The sequence below is a fragment of the Vulpes vulpes genome, chromosome 12, assembly GCF_048418805.1.
Source record: "Vulpes vulpes isolate BD-2025 chromosome 12, VulVul3, whole genome shotgun sequence".
Taxonomy (NCBI): Eukaryota; Metazoa; Chordata; class Mammalia; order Carnivora; family Canidae; genus Vulpes; species Vulpes vulpes.
Window position 1 is genome coordinate 76194124 of NC_132791.1, and position 10761 is coordinate 76204884.

The 10761-nt window shown below is 45.8% G+C and overlaps 1 long non-coding RNA gene across 1 annotated transcript; it reads left to right on the plus strand.

Moving 5' to 3' along the window:
• Positions 1-7213: 7213 nt before the first annotated feature.
• On the plus strand, positions 7214-8218 carry LOC140594607 (uncharacterized). The gene is made up of 2 exons (XR_011995637.1): positions 7214-7692; positions 8111-8218. It is a non-coding gene; the product is annotated as an uncharacterized lncRNA (long non-coding RNA).
• The last annotated feature ends 2543 nt before the right edge of the window (positions 8219-10761 follow it).

Sequence of the window (10761 nt, forward strand, 5' to 3'; positions counted from 1 at the left end):
TAGCTTCACTGATACAAGTGAGAAGAATTAATGTAGCGTGATACAAGAATCAGTGTAGCTTTATTGATACAATCACTCTGCAGGTTTGTAGCTTCATTGACACAAGCAAGAATATCATGGTGTGGTGCTCAGAAGAATTATCTATTGGATGAGGCTTCTGGCCCCAAAAGTGCTACTTACTCCCAATGACACAAGTGGGTCATTTGGTGTGAGTCTGTTCCCTCATCATTTACACTTATCCCACAAAACTACTCTGATTAAGAAATTTAAAACATATAGAAGTGCAAGGAGCAAGATGCTCAGATCTTATTTAATAACTTGTAACATAAAGCGATGACTAATGTTGAATGTTTATCTGTGAGCCATTGTTGTAAAGCTTTATAGGAATTTATTAAATCTATTGAACACAAACAGATATCCATGATATTATCCACATTTAAACATGAGGAAGGTGAGGCAGGGATACATAATTTAATCACAAAGTCCTATAGAGCCAGGGCTTGAACCTAGGTTGTTTGGGGCTGGGAAGCACATTCTTCTATGCTGCCATGCCTCCCTGCAAGGAATACACCTTTGGAAAGTGGGCTAAGGGGCTTGATAACTGTAGTGTTCCCTCCCCCCACCCCAATTTCATAGACCAAACGAAACGGCACACACAGCAGCGCCTACGGGAAAGAAGTGGTCTGCACGACCTGATGTGAGGCCGACATTACAGAGGTCCACGGCTTCCGCCGGCACCTCACACGGAAGCAAGACAGACATCCTTTCCCCGGACTTCTCTTCAAGGGTTCTCCTCGGGGATGTCTATTTTTCATCTTTCCAACCTTTGGAGATCGACCTGGTCTTCTCTTAAATCTCATCTTTCTATTATCCTCCTCTGAGGCTTCGAAACACCCAGCACTCACCATCTCTTTGATATTCACAGAGGATTTTGCAGCTTCACCTTAATCCTACATTTCCCTGGTAAAGCAATCAGAAATGGCTTCGACCTCGGCGGCTTCACGATATATTCCTTCCTATGACTCTTCTTCCCTGAAATCTCAGGCTGAAAAGCTGCAGGTCAGGTTGGTTTTCCCCGGTGAGAATCCCCGTCTCCCGGGGCCGCAGGCGCGCGGTGGCCTTGGCCTCTGGGTCCGGCCCGGTCGGTGGGCGCTGGGGCGCGCGTGTCCTGCGGTCGGACAGCGGCTGCAAGCCTCCTTTCACACAGGCCCGCACAGGAACTGTGCTAGAGCAGGCCCTTCCTCCCGGGCAGCACCCGGCGTACTCAGCCTTCCCCTCCTGCAATGGCGGGTAAGAGCGCGCCGAGCCTCGGGGCCCTCCTGCAGTGCGGAGGTGCCTCGGGACCCAGCGGACTGCGCTCCCAGCGACCCCTCACCCTCCTGGCGAGGGCTGAACCCCCGACTGAGAACTACATTCCCAGAAACCCCCGGGGCGTCCCAGCGCCCAGACTCCGTTTCCCAGGAGTCTCAGGGCCAAGTCCCGCCCACACTGCTAACCCTGTGTGACGTCAGGGCTGCGCGCTGGAAACGCTGCAGGGCGTCGACGGGGCGGCAGCTCGGCAGGTGCTGCCGGGGCGCTGGTGCGCCTCCATCTGGGAGGGTGAAGACCCCGAGTCTGTTGCCGTCTTTTCGAACGAAGTGATAAGTCAGAGTGAAGCCTTCGCTCTTTTTCGTTATTCGTTTAAAGTGTTTAACATGTTAATTATGTCCATGGATATCTGTTTATTCGTTCAACGTGTTTAACGTGTTCTTTCCTTGCCTGCCCTATGCTCGCCTGCATTTCTGGTTTGTGGACGGGAGACTGAAGATGAGTCACTTCCCTGAATATTATTTCAGCCCAAAGAGGCAGCGATCCTTCCCCCAGCCCTCCCCGACCCCTCCCCCCAACCCCACCACCTTCGCTGAAAAAGCAGAAATGAACACCACGTCACTCATGCTGGAACATGTTCTTTCAATCTTCATTCCCCCCAATATCTGTTTATATCTGCCTAAGTTAGGTATGGAGAGAGAAGTGTATATGTAACAAAATGTTTATACATTCATCTAGAACTTCCCCCATGTTAATATTTTACATTATCATTTTTAGTAGTCTTATCAAAAACCTAAGAATGCTGTCCCTGTATCAGCATTTCTTTCCAGGCTTTCTAAATAGCAGTGTTTTTTGTTTTGCAGCCTAAGGAAATGCTTCAGTCAGCTCGTATCAAAACAATATTATCAAATTATTAATTTTGTTAGTTGTGAAATGACATTATGGTTATGCTTGAAGCAAAATCCTTTATAGGTTAAAAGACATGAGTTGTGTGATATTTGGGTCTTACTGAAAAATACTCTAGGAATCAATAAAAGTGGGGAGCGAAGGGGCAATCACTAAATAAGATTGACAAAATATTGATCATCATTGGGATACCTAGGTGGCTCAGTGGTCAAGCATCTGCCTTGGCTCAGGCCCCTGATCCCAGGGTCCTGGGATTGAGTCCTGTATCAGATCCTGGGATCAAGTCCTGTATCCCGTAAGGAGCCTGCCTCTCCCTCTGCCTATGTCTCTGTGTCTCTCATGAATAAATAAAATCTTTAAAAAATATTGATCATCATCGGAGTGAGGGATACACTGGAGTATACTATTCTGTGTCCATTTGGAATTTTCTGTAATGACTTCTCTGTACCAGTGTTCCTCCTGGAACAATGAGGTCTGCTAATTCCTGCCTCATGTTCAGGTCATCCAGGTGAAGAATTTTTACTTGTGGTCATTCCTAGGATGCTGGTGATCCCTCTTCCTGAGACCCATCTTGTTACTAGATTTTCCACAGCACTTCTGAGGCCAAAGTAAATCTCAGGTTTTCCCAGAACACACTTTTTATCTTCCTACTCCCTCATTCTCCCTCCTCCTGGTCTCAGACATACGTGACTTCAGTATCTGGCTTATAGCCTTCTGCTCTACTTCCTGGTCTCATTTCATTGAGTGACATCAGTGTGGCTCACAGGGTCAATGCTCAGTAAATATTTGTTGAATCTCGGTGTCCACATGGATGAACATTCTGCTTTTTCTCTGGAAGCCTGGGGTTCTGGCAGCAGGAATCCCCAAGCCTGTAGGTGCTGAAGCATCTGGAACCTATGCCTTTCCTCTCCCACCAGTTGTGAATCTAATCCCTTTTTAATTCTTGTTCCCAAAGTTCTCCTCCCCCTCTGCCTTTAAAAGGTGCCTGCCATCTGCTCCCCACCCACAAGCGTCTGTCCTCCACACTTTCCACACCCACCACTCAGCTCCTATCATCCATCCCAACTTTGTGGGAGATACAATTCTTTGTCTCTTTTATGACTTTGCTCTCACACTCTTCAATTTTCAGTCTCTCTTCTTCTGGTGACTTGTTTCATTATCACTTTAAACAAGTCTAGTGGGGGGTACCTGGGTGGTTCAGCAGTTGAGCCTTTGGCTCAGGATGTGATCCCGGGGTCCTGTCTCTGCCTCTCTCTCTGTGTCTCTCATGAATAAATAAATAACAAAAACATCTTCATTAAACCCACATGCTACTCTGGCCACCAAGTGAATTCTCTCCTACTGTTGCCAAATTTCTGCCCCTTTAGACTACCTGTTTCTTCCGTTCTACACCTTACCATCACCCACATGTTCCCTAGCCCATGAAATTTGGCCTGTCCCCTTAAAATTCAGCTATATCTGCTCACAGAGAAAGGAGAATTAAAACTACATGGAGCTATCATTTTCATCAATCAGATTGGCAGATATTCCCAGATTTGACAGCTTAGTTCTTGTCAAGGCTTTGGGGAGAGAGTCAGTCTTGTATGTTGCTGGTAGGAAGAGAAATGCCATGAAGGAGAATTTGGCAATATCGGACAATATATCTACACATATTTAGAATGACATGTATACAAGGTAATTCATTGAATAGTTTGTAATTGCAAAAAAAATGATAATAACCTAGATGTCCTCCATCATGGAATTAATTGGTCAAATAAATTCTGGCTGTCCCTACAATGAAATACCGTGCATCTTGTGGTGGTTAATTTTGTGTGTCAACTTGGCTAGGCACCACATGCTTAGTTGTCTGGGCAAACACTAGATGTTTCTGTGAAGGTATTTTGTAGAGGTGATTATTTAGTAAAGTTGATAACCCTCCGTAGTGTGGGGTGGGCCTCATTCAATCAGTTGTAGGCTTTAAGACAAAAACTGAGGTTTCCCAGAGCAGAAGGAATTCTACCTCTAGACTGTAACACAGAAATCTTGCCCGAGTTTTCAGCCTGCTGGCCTGCTTGAGGGATTTTGGACTTGTCGGATCCCACAATTGAATGAGCCAATTTTTCTTTTCTTTTTTTTAAAGATTTTATCTATTCATGAAAGGAAACAGAGAGAGAGGCAGAGACATACCGGAGGGAGAAGCAGGCTCCCTCAGGGAGCCCATGGGGGACTTGTTCCCAGGGTCCTGGGATCATGACCGGAACCAGAGGCAGATGCTCAAACTGACCTACCCAGGGGCCCCTATTTTTACCTATTCAAAAACTTGAACTTCTTCCTTTCATGATCTCCTTGTTGCTGGATGTGCTTGTTCCTATGTCAGTGCCCGCTCAGTAAGCAGCATGCTGCACCTGCAATCTTGCCTTGGGATTGCCTCATTTCACTTCTCAGAGCTTTGATCCAACTCATACTCTGACTTGCTTTACATCTTCCTCTGACTCTTCTGGTTCTTGACCATGGACATTCTCCAAAGTTCTGCTTTAGTGTCTTTCCTCTGGCTCTCTCCTCCTCCTATGAGTTGAAACCATCAACCCTGCAGTCCTGGTCTGCATCTTCACACACAGCCTTCCTCAGGAGCTTGACACTGAAACTTCCACCTCCTTCCTGGGTGTCTCCAGACCATTATTCTGTTGGTGCCACAAACTAGTAGCTGTGAAAAGGAACTCTTCATCATCATCTTCAACCCACCTTTTTTACTGGCTACTATGTCAAGTGGTATCCCCATCCCTGTAGAGGGCATTTTGGTGATCACAGTGACTGGGGAGGGTTACTTGACTAGTGGGCAGGAGCCAGTGATGATAAACATACTAAATGCTGTGGCAGTCTGGCACAGTGGGAACCGTCCAACCCACATATCTCAGCTTCCAGCCCATCATCTTGGTTCAAAATATGGTGTCATCTATAAGTCTTCTCTTTTCAGTGCTCCTCCACTGAGCTGATTGCCCAGCCCTGCTGATCCCACTTCTGCTGCTGTCACTGGCTTACTTCGCACATGAACTCTCAGCCACAACTTTGCAAAGGCTTCTTAAGCTGGCCTCTGATCTTCAATTTCCTGCTTTTCACATTTGCAGTCAGTTACCTTTCCTCAGAACTTAACGGATCATGGTACTCTTCCATAAACAATGCACCCAGACTGAGAGCATGCTTTGCCAGCTTTCCCTCCACTCCTGTGTGGGGGCCCAACATTCATTTCCACCTTGTCTGGGCTCCCCTTTGGGAGCTACGCATGTCCTGTGCAGGAGCTCCTAGGATTCCCATGCAAAAAATCATCATCCTGGTGCCTGGGTGGCTTAGATAGTTAAGCATCTGTCTGGATCCTTGAAATTCTCTCTTCCTCCTCAGCTCCCTCACCTTGCTCACACGTGTAGGCACTGTCAAAAAAAAAAAAAAAAAAGTCACCATTCACCTGTTTCCTGGAATCTCCCTTCCCATACAAAGGTCAAATCTACCTGCTAGGATGTAGGGTCAGACCAAGGACACAACATCAAGTCCTTGTCTTGACACATGTGCCCAATCTCTGAATCTGCTCCCATCTGAGTCAGACTGCATTAGTTAAGGGAAGACACTCTTCCATAAAACCCACCTGACTCAAGAAGCATTTGAGGAAACCAAATACTTAGTTCATAGTTTTGTGAAACTAAGAGATCAGTTCTATGAAGTGATGGTCTGAGAAGAGACTGTACATAGGCTCAGGGAACCCAGGATTCTAGTTGCTGTGGTGCCACTAATTACTTATGTGATGTTATGTAACAAGACCTGGGCCTCAGTTTTTCTTATTTGCAAAATTAACTACTTGCTCTACGTCCCTCAAAGGCCTCTTGTGAGAATAACAGAAGAAAATATAAATAAAAGTTATGATCAATGAAAAGGCAAATGCTCCCCCAACTTTTATTTAAGTCCAAAATAGTATGAACCTTTGGACTAAGAGTCGTTGGAAGAGTAGGCTGTGTCCTCTTTACCACCACGATAGCAGCCACAATGGTCTCTCCTTTGTGCAGGTAGAGGAGAGCCGACTGAGCAGGTGTGGCCGGAGTACGGGGAGAGAAAGAGAATAGTCTCCCTCCCTTGTCTGCAGGAACATCCCAAGACCTCTGGAGATAGTACCATGTCGCGAACATACTATGTGTCTTCCTACACATACATCCCTGTGGTAGAGCTTAATTTATAAATTAGGCACAGTAAGAGGTTAGCAACAATGACTAGTAATAAAATAGAACAACATAAAATAGAACTTGTAATAAAAGTTATGTGAATGTGGTCCTGCTCTCCAAATATCTGAACGTGCCACACACTCCTTGTTGACATGAGATGATGAAATGTCTATGTGATGAGAGGAACAGAATGATGTGAGCATCGGGACATGGCCTTAGGCTACTACTGACCAGCAGACCCTTAGAAGGAAGACCATCTGCTTTGGACAGGGGCTGACCACGAGTAACTGAAACCGTGGAAAGCAAAACCACAGAAAAGCAGAGGCAAGCGCCTTACCTGATAAGGTAGCCTGCACAGGTGGTCCTTGATGTGAGCCAGGAGTCGTGCTAAGCACTTCTCATGTTTTGTCTTATCTCACCCTCAGGACAACCACAAGTTAGGTACTGTAGTAGTCTGAAAGACGTTTACAAATTCTTTGAATCTCCCTTCAAACAGCAGAGCCTTACCCCTTCCCTTGAGCATGAGCCGAACTTAGGGCTCCCTTCCAAAGAACGGGTGTGACCTCCAAGGCTGAAAGACAAGGTATTGGGGTTTCCTCCTCGCCTGCTTTGTGGATCACGTGTGTAGGACACCCCAGCCAACTGATTGTTGTGGTTGTGCACACATATGTGCGTGCGCACACACACATTCATTGCCCCACAGAAATGGCAAGGTCAAAACTCACATATCTCCAAAATGATGCATTAGAGATTGTGTTCATTGTCTCCTCCTTTTGGAATAAACTGCAGATCACTGACTTGTTCCTTTATTACAGGTGGCACATTGACCCCAGGCAAAGCGAGAGGTCCCTGGAGAATTAGCCAGGTGGAAGGAGGCCTGGACTCATGGCACCTGGGGGATTGATTGGCCTTGCCGCCCAGAGCTCTGGGCCTGCACTTAACTCTCCAGTGTGTGCTGCAAGCTCCTGCAGGCTGAGATCATGTCAACCTCAAGCTCCACGGTGCCTGGGCCCCCAGTCTGAGGTTGTAGTATGTGGTTGTTCGGTAAATGAGCCAGGGGCTCCTGGAGATAGAAGGCCTCGGGGACACCATGACCAAGCCTCATCCCCTCACATGGCCCCTGCAGCCCCTCTGTGTGCATTCTTTACTAGCAAGAGGCTGCTCTCTGTGAACTGCACAGGATGGAGGAAGAATGAGCTTAGAGTCTTATCCCCCCACCGGGTCTCCTTGAATAAGCTAAACACTACCACCACCCTCCACCAAGATGAGTTACATCCGAACCCCTGGCACCCAGGTAAGTGAATGTTCTCTTACATGGAACAAAGGACTTTGCCAATGTCATTAAATTACGGATCTTTCGATAGGGAGATGATCATGATTATAAAGGTGGACCCTAAATCCATCACATGTGTCCTCCTAAAAGGGAGGAAGAGGAGGAAGCCGCAGGGACTGAGGCTGGAGTGATACAACCTCAAGCCAAAGCTTGTCAGCAGCCACCCCCATATACAAGAGGCAAGCAATGACTCCTCCTGTAGAGCTTCCAGAAGGAGTATGGCCCTGACAATACCTTGATTTTGGCCTAGTGAGACTGATTTCAAACTCTTGGACTCCAGAAATGTAGAAAGATACATGTTTTAAGCCATCAAGCCTGCGAGAATCCTCCATTGCTGCCACAGGAAATGAACAGTCTTCTTTTGCCCTTGATCTTTCAGGCTCAGGGGTGGTGATGTCTCTCTGCAGCTGCCAGATGCCCGTGTCCACTGTCCTTGCCTAGTTCCAAGTCCTGGTTACTTTTTCTTCCATTAAACTGCTCGCGTGTACCATCAGTTTCCTTCTGTGTCTCTGCCTGGAGGTGGGGCAAAGAGAGTAAGGAACCAGACAAGAAAAGGGCCCTGAAAATCTCTCCTTTGCCAGCAGACCCACGTTTGTTTCTGGATCTTCTTGAGCAGTGATAGGGCCATCAGCCCTCAGAACTGTGAGTCCACATTTCTAGCCCCAGAATGATCTGCTCAGAACTGCCTTTCTCGGAGCCCTGGGTGATGACATGTTCTTTTGTCCCTGGGCCCTGAACCTGGGTCCTTTCTTGCTGGTCCCGGACTGAGGTGGCTCAGGCACCTGGAAGCCCATCTGAAACAGAGGCTGTGATCAGCACAGTGTCTAGAGTACAGGTCCCATCCCACTGCACCATTGTTCCTATTGGTCCCCTTTCCCTCCTCTCTCTACACCTCTCCACAGGGACAGATCAAGAGAGAGAAACCTGTCTAACTATTTTTCCTGGGAACCCCTCTCTACCAGTAGCTGGAAAGATACAGCACCACTGAAATTTAATAACTGCAGCTTACAGGGAGAGAAGTTAATGGATTTTTGTTTTTTTCTTTTTCCCTCAACATTCATTTGTTCTGCCCTATTTCTGAAATCTTTAGCAACTTCCCACACTCTCAGCACTTGTAGACTACAAAATGCAAGATCGGGGAGCAAAGTAATTATGTGTGCTTTAGCAGTGTGAACTGTGAAAACTCAGATCACAACCCAGCAAACAGGTGTGATTTGAGTTTTATAGGATGTTTTTGTAGTATAGCCACAAGTTTTGCAGGCAGGCAGTTTGATTCCTAACACCTCTGCATGAAGAGCCAGCTGAACCCCGAGCTGTGTTCCTGCAAGGACTTGGATGGAGGTGGTGGCCTGGTTACCCCACGCAGGCATGGAGGATCTCCCCTCCCAGAATGCAGTTCAGATGTCAAGACTGATGACTGCACACAGGCACCAAGATAGTATGAAAAGGTTTTTTGTTTTTTCTCCCCATGGAATGAGACTGTCTGGGGAGATCACAGCAAGAAAATAGCAGGGGGTGGGTTCCTAGCATGGATGGGGATGAGAGTTCCCACATGTAAGCCAGGGATTGTGTGGTATGACCACCCTCCACTCAGGATGCCAAAGGAAGAAGCACCAGGACTTGCCCAGATATCAGGCAGAAGGGGGTGAGTGGGGGTAGCTTGAAATGTGTCAATAGTCGGCAATGAAAAATAGACTCTTAATTATAAGTAGTTTCTACATGAAGGGTCAAGAACCTTGTGGCAAAGAGTTCATGCTATGGAAGTGAGGGTGGATCTGTATCAGATGCTAAGGATAGAGGATCAAGAGCTGATTAAAGAATGATTTTGAGTGCCACATGCTGTCTGGTATTTATACTGTCCTCTTTTTCAGCTGCATGAATTGTAGAGAGAAAACAGTAATAAAGATCAAGTAAAATTTTTCAAAGACCTCTTCCTCCAAAAATCTACTGCCTAGAAGGCAAAGGGGGTGTCCCTGCTTGTAGCACATGCTACAAAGGATCAGGAGTGGGGACGAACAGGCAGTTTCTGGGGTGGAAGGAGAAGCCGGATGGAGAAGTCTTCTCCTTTCTTGACCTAGACCTGGAAGCCTGGTTATTTTTTTGTTGTTGTTCAGGAGGCAGTAACAAAGCTCTGCCTGGGTTGGGAGAAGAGCCTTTCTGGAAGAATGTTTAGGAAATATTGCTATGGCTATTTTTGGAAAAGAGTTTCCCACCAAGGAAAGATCTGAGAGATGGAGCTTCCAAGCAGAAGCCACAGAGACCACTCTCCCAAAGTCACTTTGAGTATTCACTCAGTTTGTATTCCTCAAAGTTTGTATTTCTAGCAACTAAATTATAAATTTAAAATTCTATGGTAATGGGATTTGGGAGGCTACTTTTGAATTTTTACATTTTTGAATGTTATTTTTTCATTTTACCAATCTCTAAATACTGTTGCCATTATTCTATTGATGTCATAAATGACACTGTAGCTCTAAGTTTGTTTTTCTAGCAATTCGTAGCAAAAACTTTGCTATTTCATGTTGAAGAGGGCACTTTAGGGACTATTTTAGAGTGTACTTCATAGATCAGCAGCTCTTTGGAAACTCAGACCTTTCCCCTGACCTTCTGAAGAGCAGTAACAGGATCCTCAGTGATGCATAGGTACTTCAAAGTCTGAGAAGCACCACCCTAGATGTGTCTTAGCAAAAAATGATCCGTGTCTATCAGGTGCCGAGTACTAATCCTACACTGAAGTTTTTGGTCTCCGAGTCTAGTCTTTTTTGCACAACTGATTAGAAGATGAAACTACCTTATGATCTTTAGTCCCCCAAATTGATTTTTTTCAACGTTTTTGTATTCTAGAAAAATGAAAATTGCCTAGCTGAAATTTTACAGTAATCTTAAAAAATATTAGAATTCATGAATCCCAATGTTTCCACTTTTGTCATGGCTTATTTCTTTTCCCGCTTTACCCAACTGTAACTTTATTGTTAAACATATATATAATTTTTTTTTTTTGGTAAAATGGACGAATTGATTTCTCAACAA